This window comes from Bos indicus x Bos taurus, chromosome 21 (assembly GCF_003369695.1).
Source record: "Bos indicus x Bos taurus breed Angus x Brahman F1 hybrid chromosome 21, Bos_hybrid_MaternalHap_v2.0, whole genome shotgun sequence".
In the NCBI taxonomy this organism is placed as follows: domain Eukaryota; kingdom Metazoa; phylum Chordata; class Mammalia; order Artiodactyla; family Bovidae; genus Bos; species Bos indicus x Bos taurus.
In genome coordinates this window covers 44,752,546-44,763,471 of record NC_040096.1, presented here as the reverse complement: position 1 = coordinate 44,763,471, position 10,926 = coordinate 44,752,546, and the positions used below count along the sequence as shown (strand labels likewise).

The 10,926-nt window shown below is 42.3% G+C and overlaps 1 pseudogene; it reads right to left on the bottom strand.

Annotated features, from left to right (window-relative positions):
* Nucleotides 1-7,619: 7,619 nt before the first annotated feature.
* LOC113879768 lies at nucleotides 7,620-10,135 on the bottom strand (annotated as a pseudogene).
* Nucleotides 10,136-10,926: the final 791 nt, after the last annotated feature.

Here is a 10,926-nt window from a genome sequence, read left to right as displayed (position 1 = left end):
AACTTCTATGTAACCTGGCTCCTCCCTTCACCTCCTTGGAGAAGTTCTCTCAGGGTTACTTGAGATGCTATCTCCTGGGATGCTGCTGCTAAGTCACTTCAGTCGTGTCCGACTCTGTGCTACCCCACCAGGCTCCCCCGTCCCTGGGATTCTCCAGGCTAGAACACTGGAGTGGGTTGCCATTTCCTTCTCCAGTGCATGAAATCTCCTGGACATGAAGTCCTAAAAAATTCCTACAGAATAAAATATAACTCACAGTTTTTAGGTTGTGAATATTTTTTAAGTTCACACAATGACCTAGAATTCTTGGGTCCTTCAGCTCACACACTATCGTCCACTGCTCACGTGTCAACAGTTATTAAATTTCAGGATTCTCAAAGTTGGGATGCTCTAAGTGGTTGGGGCCCAGGAATCTGTAACTTAAAGCAAATCTTTCAGTAACCTTTAAAGTAAGAATTTGAGAGGACAGGAAGGAAACCCCACTTTCAGGCTCCATAGCCTCATAGCTTCTTTCTGAGCTTTCAGGTCTGAGAGACAAGAGGAGCCTTTTGAAGCAAATCTCTTATGATACTTTTATCTGTGTGAAATCTCCATTTAAAACCCTTTTAGTCATGGATGTGAAGCAAAGCTGGAAAGGGTGAAGCTTTTCAGAACCTGAAAAACAAGTTGTGTTAAAGCGAGTGAAGCCCTGCCCTCTCCCTAACTTGACCCTCAATCTGTGAGTACTCAATTTCTTTTTCCTGCCACCTCCCATTTCCAGCCATTTGGCTTGGCAGTATCATTTGTTGTGGTGGTGCAGTTGGGTCAAGTGAGACTAAGAAGGTGGAGTTTCTGAGGCTCTGTGTTTGCACACTCTGAGATTTTGGGTGCCTTTGGCTGAAGACTGAGTTGGCCCTGGGGGACAAACTATTTGGAGCCACCTGCTGCTCTCTGCTGCCCCCTTGGTGGAATATTCTCACAAGTCTCTCCAGGCCATCTGAGGACAGGATTAGTTGTATGGTAGTTTGTTACACCCCAATTGCACTCATTTCACATGTTAGCAGGAGAAGGCAATGGCAACCCACTCCAGTACTCTCGCCTGGAATATCCCATGGGTGGAGGAGCCTGGTAGGCTGCAGTCCATGGGGTCATGAAGAGTCGGACATGACTGAGTGACTTGACTTTCATGCATTGGAGAAGGAAATGGCAACCACTCCAGTGTTCTTGCCTGGAGAATCCCAGGGACGGGGGAGCTTGGTGGACTGCCGTCTATGGGGTCGCACAGAGTCGGACACGACTGAAGCGACTTAGCAGCAGCAGCACACGTTAGCAAAGTAATTCTCAGAATTCTCCAAGCTAGGCTTCAACAGTATGTGAACCTAGAACTTCCAGATGTTCAAGCTGGATTTAGAAAAGGCAGAGGAAGCAGAAATCAAATTGCCAACATCAGTTGGATCATACAAAAAGCAAGATAATTCCAGAAAAACATCTGCTTCATTGACTATGCTAAAGCCTTTGACTGTGTGGATCACAACAGTGAAAAATTCTTCAAGAGATGGGAATACCAGAATACCTTACCTGCCTCCTGAGAAACCTGTATGCAGGTCAAGAATTAACAGTTAGAACTAGACATGGAACAACAGACTGGTTCCAAATTGGGAAAGAAGTACATCAAGGGTGTATATTGTCACCCTGCTTATATAACTTACATGCAGAGTACATCATGAAATGCCAGACTGGATGAAGCACAAGCTGCAATCAATATTTCAGGGAGAAATAAGCAGATGACACCACCCTTATGGCAGAAAGTGAAGAGGAACTAAAGAGCCTTTTGATGAAGGTGAAAGAGGAGAGTGAAAAAGCTGGCTTAAAATCCAACATTCAAAAAATGAAGATCATGGCATCTGGTCCCATCACTTCATGGCAAAGTGAAGCCACAAATTGATACTTTTGAACTGTGGTATTGGAGAAGACTCTCGAGAGTCCCTTGGACTGCAAGGAGATCCAACTAGTCCATCCTAAAGGAAATCAGTCCTGAATATTCGTTGGAAGGACTGATGCTGAAGCTGAAACTCCAATACTCCTGAAACTGGGCTCTTGTCTAACACTCGGAAATGAATTGTCTGAGGAGACACATGTGCTGACAAGGCATAGATTTTATTGGGAAAGGTCACCCGGGTGGAGAGCAGCAGGGTAAGGGAACCCAGGAGAACTGCTCTGCGTGTGGCTCGCAGTCTTGGGTTTTATTGTGATGGGATTAGTTTCTGGATGGTCTTTGGCCAATCATTCTAATTCAGAGTCTTTCCTGGTGGCGCACGCATCGCTCAGCCGAGATGGATGCTAGCGAGAGGGATTCTGGGAAGTGGATGGACACGCGGTGTCTCCTTTCCCCCTTTCCTGAACTGTTCCGGTTGGTGGTGGCTTATTAGTTCCGTATTCCTTATCAGGATCTCCTGTCATAAAACAACTCATGCAAATGGTTACTATGGTGCCTGGCCAGAGTGGGCGGTTTCGATCAGTGTGCTTCCCCTAACACTTTGGCCACCTGATATGAAAAACTGACTTATTAGAAAAGACCCTGATGCTGGGAAAGATTGAAGGCAGGAGAAGGGGATGACAGAGGATGAGATGGTTGGGTGGCATCACTGACTTGATGGACATGAGTTTGAGTAAGCTCCGGGAGTTGGTGGTGGACAGGGAAGCCTGGCGTGCTGCAGTCCATGGGATTGCAAACAGTCGGACATGGCTGAGCAACCGAACTGACTGATTTTTCATTCAGATAATGATAATCTAGCCATTAGAGATACATGACTTTATAACATGGTAGTTTTTATGTTAGTCAAATGTGAAATTTTCATTTATTTAAGCCTCAGTAATATTTCATTGTATAACACATCTTTCAAGTGCAGATGTTCAATGGGAAACAGTAGACACAGTCTCAGGCCCAGTAGGGTCACAGAAGGTGGTGTAGGAAAATAGTCTGTCCTGGTCACTGAGATGCCAGGAGTTGAAGTGCAGCTACTTTTGGCAAATCACAGATGTCTGCACAAAAGCAAAACCTGCTGTGCTTCCAGTGTGTCTATACTTTTCACCTACCACAGTAAAAACAAAAATATAAACAACAAACTTTGCACCCTGAGATAAATCAGAGTCACCCTGACTGGTCTGATTTCCCAACTAATAAAATGTTGAATATTTCCAACAATCCTAGACTCCTCCCAAAATAGTTTTATCTCCAATTTTTGCTGTGTTGTTGGCTGGAGATTGTCAGGAGCATTGTGAATATAGCTGTCTTATGAGCAAGTTGTTGCTTTCTTATCTTGAAGGGATAATGTAAACTTCGTAACCTTGGTAATACTGTGAATTTTTTGCTTTAAGTCCTTCTTATGTTTTTTATTTGATGAACCAGTCCTTCTAAAGTCTGATTCCCTTGCTCTCTTTGACGGTGCATTTTTCTTTCCTTTTCTAAATTCTTCTTTCTCTGGGTATTCCTTTGACACCTGTCATGTCTGGATCAGCTAAAATGCAAAAGCTCAAAGATGTTCTGTATTGATTTATGTTATTAGGTTACAATCAAAAATATTGATTTTGAAGTACTTTTAGACTTAGGAGAGGTGGCAAAAATAATATGATGAGTTCCCATATACTCTATATTCAGCTTCACCTAATGATAACATTTTACATAAACTACAATTCATTATCAAACCAGGAAACTGATATTGGTATTAACTCTATTACAGACTTTATTTAGATTTTACCAGTTTTTATACGCACTCTTTTTTTTTTTCAGGTATATAATTCTACAAAATATTATCACATGTGTAGATTTGTGTAAACACTGACATATTTAGGAGACAAAATTATTTCATTGCCATAAAAGAAACTGTGACTTCACCCATTTATAATTAGTCATACTCTCCTTAAAACTTAACGCCTGACAAGTAATGATTTGTTCTTTATAACTTTGTCATTTTGAGACATACATTTTATATGTATGAAATCATACATATAAACTTTTTTAATAATATTTTTTCTTTTTAAAATTTATTTTTGATCACACTGGGTCTTCATTGCTGCTCACAGGCTTTCTCTAGTTGCGACAGATGGGGGCTACTCTTCCTTTCCGTGCATGGGCTCCTCATCGTGGTGGCTTCTCTTGCTCTGGAGCACGGACTCTAGATGTATGGGCTTCAGTAGCTGCATCACTCGGGCTTTGTAGTTGCAGCTTATGGGCTCTAGGGCACACGGGCACAGTGGCTGTGGCACATAGGCTTACTCTGCAGCATGTGGAGTCTTCCCGGGCCAGAGATTGAACCTGTGTCTCTTGCATTGGCAGGTAGGTTACTATCCACTGTACCACCAGGGAAGTCCCATATAAGCTTTTGAGATTTTTTTTCACTTAGAATAATGCATTTGTGATCCTCAAGTTGCTATACATATCAATATGTCGTTTTCTTACTGAAAGGTATTTCATTGTGTTATATACTGTACTGCAGCTTCTTTATCCATTTGCCTGTTGAAACATATTCGGGTTGTTTCCAGTTTTTGGCTATTACATAGAGCTGCTATGGACATTTGTGTAGTTTTTTTGTGTATAAAAATAAGTTTTATTTCTCTTGGTTTGGGTGAGAGTCTTATGAACTGTATTTGCAATTGTATAAATTGTAAAAATTTATAAATTGTATAAAATTACTGATGTTAAGTAGTGCTTCTTGAATTGTCCTGGGTGAATATGAAAAGAGGTAACTTAATATATTAAGTGATACACTTAAGCCAAGCAAAGTCAAATGACGTGGCATTTGGTGCTATTAATTGTTGACAGTATTTCAAACAGAGTCAAGTTCTAAGGGAACTGAGTTCTCACAAAACACATGTAGACAAACCTGCCAAACTCAAGAGCATTTGTCTGAAAGCCTCAGTACCTTGCTGTGTTGTGAAGAGTGACTTTGTTCCAGCAGAAAAATGTCATCCATTTCATTATATTAAAACAATTGTTCATTTGGATTTTTATTGGTTTCATAGTTTGTTTTTATTTCATTTATAATTAAAAAACATTTTTATGGCTCTGGACCAGCATATAATCAGCTCAGCTAAAACCAGTATAGCATATACAATTTAGTAGTGGTGTTGGTACTGAATAAAGTCAAAGTGAGGAGGGAAGGGGACAGGGCACAACCTTTAAAAGAATGATGTAGCCATTGAGGATATGACAAAAACTGTTTAGAAGAATTAAGTCCAAGGTAGTGGATGATTTGACTTCCTGTACACCTTGAGCCTCGTTATACATTCGTTGTAATACAAGGTCAGTTCAGTTGCTTAGTCATGTCTGACTCTTTGTGACCCCATGGACTGCAGCACGCCAGGCTTCCCTGTCCATCACCAACTCCCGGAGCTTACTCAAACTCATGTCCATTGAGTCAGTGATGCCATCCAACCATCTCTGCCTCTGTCATCCCCTTCTCCTGCCTTCGATTTTTCCCAGCATCAGGGTCTTTTTTAGTGAGTCAGTTCTTTGCATCAGGTGGCCAAAGTATTGGAGCGTCAGCGTCAGTCCTTCCAATGAATATTCAGGACTGATTTCCTTTAGGATGGACTGGTTGGATCTCCTTGCAGTCCAAGGGACTCCCAAGAGTCTTCTCCAACACCACAGTTCAAAAGCATCAATTCTTCAGCGCTCAGCTTTCTTTATAGTCCAACTCTCACATCCATACATGACTACTGGAAAAACCATAGCTTTGTAATACAAAAGCATATACTAAATACATACCCACAGGTACCTGGAAGTTCTGGGGCAGACTGTAAAAGTCCAAAATGTGGGTGGTGTCCCAGTTCCTAGAAATTCCCACACCTTTCCTCAAGCAGTTGAAGTAATCCTTCTACTCATTTGTTGTTTAGTCACTAAGTTTGTATCTGACTCTTTGTGACCCCATGGACTGTAGCTTGCCAGGCTCCCCTCTCCATGGGATTTCCCAGGCAAGACAACTGGTGGGTTGCCATTTCCTTCTTTGGGGGATCTTCCCAACCCAGGGATTGAACCCCGTCTCCTGCATTGACAATTTGCTTTTTTTAAAATTTAATTTTATTTTTTAACTTTACAATATTGTATTGGTTTTGCCATATATCAAAATGAATCTGCCACGGTATACATGTGTTCCCCATCCTGAACCCTCCTTCTACCTCCCTCCCCATGCATTGACAATTTGTATGGTTGTGAGAGTTAGACCATAAAGAAGACAGTGCTGAAGAATTGATGCTTTTGAATTGTGGTGCTGGAGAAGACTCTTGAGAATCTCTTGGACTGCAAAGAGATCAAACCAGTCAACCCTAAGGGAAATCAACCCTGAATATTCATTGGAGGGATTGATGCTGAAGCTGAAGTTCCAACACTTTGGCCATCTGATGAGAAGAACTAACTCATTTGAAAAGCCCCTGATGCTGGGAAAGACCCTGGGAAAGACCCTGGAAAGACTCATTGGTAAAGATCCTGATGCTGGGAAAGGCAAAAGGAGAAGGGGGCAGAGGATGAGATGGTTAGATAGCATCACTGAATTTGAGCAAACTCTGGAAGATAGTGAAGGATAGGGGAGCCTGGCATGCTACAGTCCATGGGGTCACAAAGAATCAGACATGACTTAGCGACTAAACAACAACAACTGCATTGGCAGGTGGGTTCTTAACACTGAGCCACCAGGGAAGCCCTCTCAGTCATTAGCTTATGAAATTACCCAGCCCATAAAATCTAACTGTCCCATATTTCCAGGCAGCTCTCACCTTCTGAGATGGGCCACATTCTGCCTATGGAACATACAGCTTGCTCTTGAATCCTTTCTTGCCTGAAGACAGGGACCCTCACTCTTTGGCCTGTCCCAGGAACTCATCCAAGACCTGGATCAGTGACCTCTCCCATTTTCCTGCAACCTCTTTACAAAGGATATTGATAAATATACTTCTTACCTATCACTTTGCCTCTTGCTGAATTCCTTCTGTGCTGAGGCATAAAGAACCTGAGCTTCAATATGTTTGGAGGCAAGTTGTGTGGTTTCTGTTGGAAGAGTGTAGTTTCGAGTTTCATCCAAGGTGTGTGGTTTTGAAAGGGATACATAAAGACATCGGTATTAAAAAAATATGGATGGGTATTTATGCCATGTTTTACATTTGTATATATTAATATAGTTTGTATATAGGATCAGAGATTAAGAAAAAAAGGTGGCTTAAGCAAATGTAGAAAGTCCACTCTCTCATAAACATCTGAGCTAGTCAGTTGTTCAGTACTGTAGCATCGTCATCTGGAGACCCGTTTTCCTACTAGTTTGCTCCCCTTGCCTTCTCCTAGATTGGTGCTTCTCAAAATTTAGTGTAAATATGAATCACTTGGGGATATATATATATATATATATATATATATTTTTTTTTTTTTCACTGCACCGCTTGGCTTGAAGTTTCTTAGTTCCCTAACCAGAGATTGAACCTGGGCCCTTGGCAGTCAGAGCACAGAGTCCTAATCATTGAACCATCAGGGAATTCCCTGGAGATCTTATTTAACTATAGAATCAACCTCAGTAGGTCTGGTTCGGGCTGATTCTGCACTTCCACAAACTCCCAGGTGATGCTGACGTTGCTGGTCACACAGAGCACATGTGAGCAGTTAGGTCCAGGAGTATTGCCTTCATTCACATGGCTGAAGCTGGTTTGTCACCATTTCTCTGGATTTCCAGCCTGTGGGAAGGAGTAGAGAGGAAGTAAAGGGGCAAGTAGCTTCCTTATGAGAACATGATCCGGAAGGTGTAGACATTCTTTCCAGGTACTTCTCACTGGCCAGAATGTGGTCATTTGATCCCTCAGTTGCAAGGGAGGCTGGGGAATGTAGGCTCGAGGTAAAATTTGAAGAATTCTATTAACTAACAGCAAGATGGCGAGAACAAATATACGGGAATTATAAACTGTGTCTGCCATGATATTTAAAGAGAATTTAAGTCAAGACAGGATCTGTGAAAATATTTCTCCTTTTATGCTATTTATATGTGAGAAATACTAGTCTGAAGTATAAAGTATATACTTCCTTAGCACTCATGCAAGAATTTTTCATAATCTGTCCCTTGTCTCCCTTTTCAGTGATCATACCCTTTGTGCCAGTTCTTTTGACTGATTTGCTTTTGCCTGAAGAAACCCACTCTTACACCCCTGTGTCTTTGCACATGGTATTCCCTTTGTCCTTCCACATCATCCATCTGTATCCTAATTTAAGCTCGTTAGCAAAGCTGTATTGCTGAACAAGAGAAGCTTAGGCAGGGGTTTTGAGAATTTTTTTTTAAAAGAATTTTTTGTTACTTTTATGTACAGAAAGCTCAATGGTGCATACTCAGCCCAGTTTGGTGGCCAGCTCTTTGGCCTTCGCCTCTTCCAGCTTGGTGATGAGAGCCACTGACTTTGGCTCCAAGACATTGCCTCCCCACTGACGGTGGATCTCATCGTATCTGTCGTTGTAATTGGTCTTGATGGCTTCCACCAGCTTAGCCAGGGCACTCTTGTCCTCCGAGTTGACTTGTGTGAAGGCCACAGTGGTGCAGGTCTTCCTGTGGATCAGGTGCCCCAGCCGGGCCTTCCCCTTGATGATGCAGTAGGGAACCCCCATCTTTCAGCACAGGAGGACCATGTCATGAGCAATTACCACCAGCTGAGCATTCTTGTTCTCCACCAAGGTGGTGACAGTGTTGACCCCTGCTCGAAGGACAGGTGGCCTCTTGGTGGGCAGTTTGCTGGCAGTTTTCTTCTCCTCTTGGGCCAGCAACCTCTGCTTTGTCTCTTGCTTCGTCTCTGGACTGTACTTGTGGGTCAGCTTAAGTAGTTGAGTAGCTGTTTGTCGGTCCAAGGCCTGGGTGAGTTGGTTAACTGCAGGAGGCACTTTCAGCCGCTTATAGAGAATAGCCCTTGGCTGCTGCAGCTGGATGTAGCGGGGCCATTTGACGAAGCAGGTGAGGACCTTTTTGAGTTGGATAACCTGTCCAATGCCAAAATTCTTGGGTCTTTTCTCAAAAAAGGGGTTGACCACCTTCTTGGCCTCCTGTTTCTTCACCACAGCGGGAGCCAGGGCCACCTTCTTCCCCTTGGCCTTCTTTCCCTTCAGCATCTTGAAGGGCTGGCATAGAGACAGAGAATTTTTTTTTTTTTTTTTAAACAGAGACACCCCCTTCAAGAGAGAATGGATAGATAAGCAGAGATGATTATTTGTTTGAAACCTCTCAAACCTTCTGTTCTACTGATGAGAGCTATGAGCTCACCTTCACACTTGAAAGGCACAGCTCCAGGTTCTAGACCCTGTCTATCCTCCAACCCCCCTGCAACATGAGGGGAAGGCCCACAGAGTTAAAGTGTGTTTTCGCTATATAGAGATTCTAATGGCTTGGATTCTATTGGAAGATGTTATTGACTCATTGGGAAGCCTTCAGATACTCAATGTAATTAACTCCCTTACAGAATGCTATTTTTTTAAAACTTAGGCTGGAATATGTATCAGGCTAAGATTTTCTTTCATTTGAGAATATTTTACAGTTGCCTACTAGTCATCAAAATTGAGTGTGTGCATATATTCTAGAAGAGATATAAAATTCCTTTAGTTTTTTTTTTTGTTTGTTTATATTTCTAGTTAGAATTCTCAAGAAGATTTTCCTAGATGCAACTATACTTCATGATATTTCTTTGAGGAAACAACAAATCAACAAAAAGTTCCCATAAAATTTAAAGAACTCACTGCATTGAAAATATTTTTATTTGGCTGTACTGGGTCTTGGCTGCAGCCTGTAGGAGCTTTAGTTGCTAGCTGAAGTATGTGGGGTCTTAGTTCCCTCACCAGGATAGAACCTGTGCCCTCTGCAGTGGAAGCACAGAGTCCTAACCACTGGATTGCCAGGGAAGTCTCTTATTTCTATTTTTACGTATTTTATCCTTGTTATATCAGGAGCTCATCATTGTTCTTTTTTTTAATGATAATATACTTGCTGTTTTATATACTTTTTTCCAATGGCCTCATTGATTCATTTACCAAGTAGATCTACTGGTTGAATTAAAAATGTAATATCATACATGAATGAAAATGTAATATCATAAAATACTCTGGGCTTCCCTGGTGGTTCAGATGGTAAAGAATCTGCCTGCAATGTGGGAGACCCAGGTTCTATCCTTGGGTTGGGAAGATCCCTTGGAGAAGGGAATAGTAACCCATTCCAGTATTCTTGCCTGGAAAAATCCCATGGACAGAGGAGCCTGGTGGGCTACAGTCCATGGGGTTGCAGAGTCGGACATGACTGAAGCAACTTAGCATGACGTATCAAGAGTATAGCCCCTGGCATCTAGGAGCTACTGATTTAAAGGCAGACGAAAACAATGGCAACAAAAAAGTGATGTTCAAACTGGGCTACAGGAAACGCTTTTATGCTAGGCCAGTGTTTGTCCTCTTGACTCCATGTCTTCAGGTTGCCCCGTTGGCGTCTTTCAGCGGAGTTGTACATCACAGTGTGGACTCCCTGGTGGTAGTACTGGACCAGCAGTGTCTCCCGGTCCTCCATGTGGAGAATGATGGGTAGGAAAGGTGCTGAGGTGTTGTCCTATACGTTCTCTCTGGGGTAGTGCAAAAGAGAGAAAGTGGGTTTGAAACCTCAGGTAAGATTTTGGCCTCTCTTGGCCTCAGTTTTTCATCTGTAAAATGGGGATAATACTTGCCTTATAAGATGATGTCATGATTATATGGAAAAGAAAAAAAAAAAAAGGAAGGGTGCAAACACTTACAGCAGAGCCAGGCATGAAGGAGTTGGAGTTTGTCTCTTGCTCCTCTTTGTAAACCTCTCTAGCACACTCAGAACAGTGTGTTTCTCTCTGGAAAAAGGCTATATTAGTTGTTAAGCTGCTCCAGTGACCCAGTCGATAGACTAAGAATTATGGTCCCCGGAGTCA